Source organism: Eurytemora carolleeae, unplaced genomic scaffold (genome assembly GCF_000591075.1).
Source record: "Eurytemora carolleeae unplaced genomic scaffold, Eaff_2.0 scaffold1123, whole genome shotgun sequence".
Classification (NCBI taxonomy): Eukaryota; Metazoa; Arthropoda; class Copepoda; order Calanoida; family Temoridae; genus Eurytemora; species Eurytemora carolleeae.
Window position 1 is genome coordinate 49960 of NW_019397016.1, and position 5595 is coordinate 55554.

Genomic DNA, 5595 nt, shown 5'->3' on the forward strand with positions numbered 1-5595 from the left:
CCCCCCCAACCACAATATTTCATCGATAAAATTGAATGACATTGTACTTTTCTTTATTCGCACTTTGACATGTTTCAGGCTGGCTGCTTAGAAAACCTCAAATTATAAGAGTCCATCATGCATTTTTAATTAAGCCTTAAATCGATTTTGCCATAAAAAAATTTTAAAATGTTATTTTGGTCCTTTTTTATCCTGCAAAGGAGCTGATTACCCGCCTCAAACTCTAGTATTCTAATACAATTAATTTAAAGGCTGATGCTGTAGACCTTTGATATTTCGTATAAAAAATTCGTCTAAGATTAAATTTGACATTTCAAAGGTTTGCACCATCAGGTTGCAAAAATATTAATTTTAAGGAAATATGAGTTTTAAGATATGTGTTTATACCAATTGTAGCAGTTTTTTTGTAAACAATGTAAAAGTTAAAACGGGGTTTATTACCTGAGCTAAAAAGAATAAAAGATAATGATATATTGTACTTGTCAATTTCAATCAGAAAACCATTATTAAAATTAAAGTCTAAAAGTTGCATTATCTGTGCGGAGACAAAACTTATATGTAGTCCGTCGTACCGTCCAGTCAGACTACCCAGTGTAGATGTAATAAATATCGAGCAAACATGATATTCTGTAAACATGAAGTACATCGTACATTGTTAACTATTTACGTTTGTAAATTTAGTTTCAAATAAATACGTAGCACGAATAGTTTAATCATATATATTGACGTATATCTTAATTGTGTCTATTAACTTTAACAGGGCTGTATTATGTAACATGTGATACAGATAACAGCATATGAATTTTAATTACGTCTATTAACTTTGACATATAACATATAGCATATAAACATCAAAAACATCAGTTATTATAAAAATTCCGCTTTGACTACAGTGTTGAGAGTAATTTGATTTTGTTGAAACATACAAGTTGAGATTGTGCCTTGAGAATTGGCATTGATCGATTAGGAGCTTGTTTGATATATAACAAGATCGCGCCCAGTGGTAGTGGCTTTGATAGTTCATGGGATTGCAGCCGTGTGGATCGTGTCTGTGTTGACATTGATAGCTAAGGAGATCGCGCCCAGTGGTAGTGGCATTTATAGTTCACGGGATCGTAGCCGTGTGGATCGTGTCCTAGTTGAGGCTTTACTCAATTAATTGCTAGTGTCCATGTTGACATTGATAGCTAACAAGATCGCGCCCAGTGGTATAGTGACGTTGAAAGTTCACGGGATTGTAGCCGTATGGATCGTGTCCTGGTTGAGACATTGATCAATTAATTGCTAGTGTCCGTGTTGACATTGACAGCTAACGAGATCGCGCCCAGTGGTAGTGGCGTTGAAAGTTCACGGGATTGTAGCCATGTGGATCGTGTCCTGGTTGACATTTCTGGCGGACGGGTTGTACCTTGACGAAGTTTTAAGAATACAGCATTAACTAGATAGAGTTGACCCAGCACTTCTTAAGCATCTTTGTATCAACATTTGTTGACAAATGCATTGTTACAACATTGAAAACTAATTCTTCGTATGTTGTATGCTTAATCTAATTGTGATGGGGGGGGGTCTAAGTATGACTGTAATTAAACTGGACGAACTGGACTACCAAGGAATCTTAGGAATGTCCAGATAATAATTTAACAAATATCATGAAATACAATTGATTCAGTTATTGACGGAATACAGGTGGGAAATTATTTGTTAAGAAGGTTTAAAAGGCGATTTATTGGAAGAACAAAAAATTCACAATGAAATATTGGAACCAGAATGAAATATTGGAACCAGAATGAAATATTGGAACCAGAATGAAAATCTTGAAGAACAACCATGAAAGTCAAAAACATGCATTTTAGGAACAAAGAATAAGAATAACAACAATAAAGGAGGTTTGTAAGTTTCCTAAGTCACTGTGATTTGAAGGTCTCACGCTCTCAAGCAAAAATCGATGAGAATTTTGCCAATTACTTCTTAAAAACCAAAGCTAAGAAAAAGTGATTAGTAGTGATGAAATAAACATGCATAGGGCTACAGAAAAGTATAAGTGAATTAGAGCGGTAAAATATAAACCAAAGATTAAGAATCATTGAGCCTGTTTATAAGCAGGCACTGTGAAGTATAAGGCACCCATATTTACTCTTTATTAACCTTAATAATAGTCCAGAATATGAGTCTGCTCTAATTGCAAAAATATTTTTCAAATGCGCAAAAAGATAATTACCTGAGTGTACACTGGACAAGCTTGGCGGATTATTAGCAAACTTAAGTGTGCAATTTTCAGCTAAAAGTGTTTATTTTGCAAACTCGCAGGATGTGCATTAAAATTCTTTGCGAAAGATGAGTAGAGGTGAATGCAGAAGGAAAATGAATGAAACAACTAATGAAATATCTAATGAAATATTTAATAAATTATCTAATGAAATATCTAATGAAATATCTAATGAAATATCTAATGAAATATCCAATGAAATATCTAATGAAATATTTAATGAAATATCTAATGAAATATCTAATGAAATATCCAATGAAATATCTAATGAAATATTTAATGATACAACTAACGAAATATCTAATGAAATATCTTATGAAATATCTAATGAAATATCTAATGAAATATTTGATGAAATATTTAATGAAATATCTAATGAAATACCTAATGAAATATTTTATAAATTATCTAATGAAATATCTAATGAAATATCTAATGAAATATCTAATGAAATATCCAATGAAATATCTAATGAAATATTTAATGATACAACTAACGAAATATCTAATGAAATATCTTATGAAATATCTAATGAAATATCTAATGAAATATTTAATGAAATATTTAATGAAATATCTAATACAATATCTAATGAAATATCTAATGGAATATCTAATTATACAACTAATGAAATATCTAATGAAATATCTAATGAAATATTTAATCAAATACCTAATGAAATATCTAATAAAATATCTAAGGAAATATCTAATGAAATATCTAATGAAATATTTAATGAAATATCTATTGAAATATCTAATGAAATATCTAATGAAATATCGGATGAAATATCGAATTAAATACCTAATGAAATATCCAATGAAATATCTAATGTAATGCAAAATGAAATATCTAATGAATTATCTAATTAATAATTGATTGAAAACAAGAAAAATGGACTTAAAGAAATTTTAAACTTTTTTAAAGAAAGAATTTATTTCTTGTGTTTACTTTCAAGGATATGAAACACAAAAAGACAAAGATTGCGTTTTTCTATTTAAATAAAATTATAAAATGGAGGTTTTAAAATGGAGTTTCTCTATTTTGAAAAAATAAACAAGATGGAGGTTTGCTATTGAGTTTCTGTGTTTTGATTTAAAAGATAAAATGAAGATTTTAAAATTGAGTTTATGTTTGTTTACTTAAGAGGCAAAATTATGATTTAAAGATTTAGGTTTTCTATTTTGATAAATAGAAAAAATGGAGGTATTGAAATTGAGTTTGTATATTTGTCGTCTAACAGATTATCTAGACTATGAGCCCCAGATGTGACATCTGCAGTGCTGGTAAGGAGAGGGGGATAAGTGGGGAATATATGACTCTATGCTATTGTTACATGTAGCGCTGTAGTCTCCAATATCCTAAAATTGTGGAAAATCCGCGAACTAACACAATGTCCACAGTACACTAGACACATTATACACACATGCTCATTCTAGAACCAACCTTTACGCTATAATCATTACAGATGGTGCAAAGTGCTAAACAGGTCAAATATCATTTTAGATTTATTTTAACACTTATACATACCGAGAGCGAAAATTTCGTAAAACTGTGGTTACAAATGACAAAAAAATGTTAGACTTTAAAAATTAAAATACTTTGTAGTAGTTTTAATTTGACTAAATTCTTATTCTTACATTTGGTTCTTCTTTTCTTTATCTATAGTATGATTTGAACGCCCCCCCCCCTTCTGGCATCCTTTCAACCTTCCTTCTCCCCTTTCCCTCCCCCTATATCCTCTAGCTAACCCCCCCCCCTCCACTGATCCAGATTAAGTTTAGCATCTAGTTAATTACTGGTTAACCGTGTATATCCTTGTATTGACATGAGCTGGTAATTAACGATGTGTCAACTTTGGTTAAAGTAGTGGAGTCACTTGGAGTACACCAGCTGCAGTAAACACGAAACATACAGACACTTTGGTAAAGAGACACCAGACATACAGACACCTTGGTATACAGACACTAAACATACAGACACCTTGGTATACAGACACCTTGGTATACAGACACTAAACATACAGACACTTTGGTATACAGACAACAGACATACAGACACCTTGGTATACAGACACCTTGGTATACAGGCACCTTGGTATACAGACACCTTGGTATACAGACACCTTGATATACAGACGCTTTGGTATACAGACACCTTGCTATACAGTCACCTTGGTATACAGACAGCTTGGTATACAGACACCTTGGTATACAGTCACCTTGGTATACAGACAGCTTGGTATACAGACACCTTGGTATACAGACACCTTGATATACAGACACCTTGGTATACAGAAACCTTGGTATACAGACACCTTGGTATACAGACACCTTGGTATACAGACACCTTGGTATACAATCACCTTGGTATACGGACACCTTGGTATACAGACACCTTGGTATACAGACACCTTGGTATACAGACACCTTGGTAGTCACCTTGGTATACAGACAGCTTGGTATACAGACACCTTGGTATACAGTCACCTTGGTATACGGACACCTTGGTATACAGACACCTTGGTATACAGACACCTTGGTATACAGACACCTTGGTACACAGTCATCTTGGTTATACACTATACAGACATTAATATACAAGTTAACGTTTTTGGTGAATCATTATTGAGTATCTACTATCTATAGACTATACATATGTCCGTATGTCTATTGGATTTCCGATCATAACTCATGAACCCCCGGACCATTTTTTTTTATTGTAGAACTCGATAGAAACAAGAGAATATTCTTAGCCGCCCAGAGGCCGTTCCTTCCATAAACTACATTGATCGACAACTTGACGTGTCCTATATTGGTCGTCAAATGCACAGAGAAATATCTATCTATCAGATAAGAATCAAGCATGAGACATCTAGCGGCCAACACATCGTCCCCCAAAGTACGTGAACTACACGACCACTATCTATGGACTTGGGTCCCAAGCTAGTGTTTCACATAAAGATAAATAAAAAGAAGATTTAATATCACACAGCGTTTGAGCGTTCCATTGCAACTATAAAACCTTATATAGGTCCTTATATTGGTCCTTATATAGGTCCTTATATAGGTCCTTATATAGGTCCTTGTTTTCCAAAGGATCTGAGTTTTTGCCACAAACTCAAATTTTCTAATCCCTATATCTCTGCAACCGGTTGGTGTAAACCTTTTATACTTCAAACTTGGATTGTTTAATCTAACATATTTCATAATTTGAAATATCAAAGGTCTACGTACTGCACTTGGTTGAAAAGATATAGGGATTTGAAAACCAGGGTTTGTTACAAGGCTCAATTCCTTTACTTAAAGAGCCGAAGGACTAAAAGTTTG